This window comes from Talpa occidentalis, unplaced genomic scaffold, assembly GCF_014898055.3.
Source record: "Talpa occidentalis isolate TD23 unplaced genomic scaffold, MPIMG_talOcc4v2.1 talOcc4.10, whole genome shotgun sequence".
Lineage (NCBI taxonomy): Eukaryota > Metazoa > Chordata > Mammalia > Eulipotyphla > Talpidae > Talpa > Talpa occidentalis.
The window spans coordinates 19,382,844-19,384,183 of NW_023600993.1; the positions used below are offsets into that span (position 1 = coordinate 19,382,844).

Consider the following 1,340-nt stretch of genomic DNA (forward strand, 5'->3'; position numbering starts at 1 on the left):
AGTAGCATTCTGAACAAATTTAGGACCATGACTCTTGCTTCACTTTTCTATCCCTGTCCCCAAGCACCCATATTAATATTTATGTTGAACTGATAGGTTTGTCCATTCTTACTTTACACTTGGAAATCAGATAATGAGTTCCCATAAGTTAAGCAGGATTGAATTTTATTGCATATTCAGTTCAATTATCCTTGAAATCCACAGATAATCCTAAAACCTCATTTGAGTGATTAACATCCATGAATTCTATACCAAGCCTTTCAGCCAGAATTTCAATGAGGAGTAAGATGGAACATTTTAATGTTTCACCTCCTTGATCCTTCTCAGACCCATTATTTATTGATTATCTTGATTCTTTTGTACCATCAGTTCTGCCTCTTGGCTTCTTGACCTTGCCTATCCATTCTGAGACTCACAAACCATCTCTTCAACCACATTCCTCACATCAAGTTCCCTCATCTGTTTATCCTAAAACATCAGTCCTCAACCCAGGTAACCCAGGATCCACAGAAAGACCTCATGTGTCATGCGTCATGTGGGGTTACATCTACCCTTCCCCTGGGGCCCTGGCCCCCCAGCATTATTGCCAGATGACCAGTTTTGTTTTTTTTTTAAATGCTGGTATCTTTTATCAACCCATTCACAATTGTTTGTCTTCTGTTTTGTTGAAACAACAGGTCAGGCAACATTTTCCACAATAATGTCTGTCAAAATGAATGGTCATAAAAACTCTAGCATCACATCCATCCAATGGCACTTCTGAGAAAGGTGACTGACTTTACCATTCTCATCCAGCATAGCCAGCTTGCTCTTCTTTCTCTTACGTTTATTTTTCTTGGGAGTGGTATAAGATTCTTCCTTTCCTTAGCACCACCACACAGTGTGAAGATGAAGAGTGGACTCCTCTTGGTGTAGTAGTCAGAGAAAGTTCATCCATCTTCCAGTTGCTTGCCAGCACAGACCAGTCTTCGCTGATCAGGAGGAATCCTCCCTTATCCTGGATCTTGGCCTTTACATTTTCTATTGTACCTGAGGGTTCAACCTCGAAAGTGACAATCTTCCCAGGAAATGTTTTCATGAAAATCTGCATCTTGGAACTGTTTCTACCGCAGATGGCCAATCAGAAGGGAAGAGCCCAGATGACCAGTTTTGAAAAGAAAATAATAATCACAAGAGTGGCTATTCCTCAATATTATTTGTTCCTCATTTTCATGATGCCAGGCTTTCTCCCTCCAATGTCCCCTACTCTGCATTAGTTATTTTTCTAAAATATGATCACATTTGTTCCTAATTAAAATCATCCAGTGAATTAGGCTTGAAATCCAAGGTTGTTGAGAGTC

The 1,340-nt window shown here is 39.9% G+C and overlaps 1 pseudogene; it reads right to left on the bottom strand.

Annotated features, from left to right (window-relative positions):
• Positions 1-640: 640 nt before the first annotated feature.
• On the bottom strand, positions 641-1,090 carry LOC119237559 (ubiquitin-40S ribosomal protein S27a-like; annotated as a pseudogene).
• Positions 1,091-1,340: the final 250 nt, after the last annotated feature.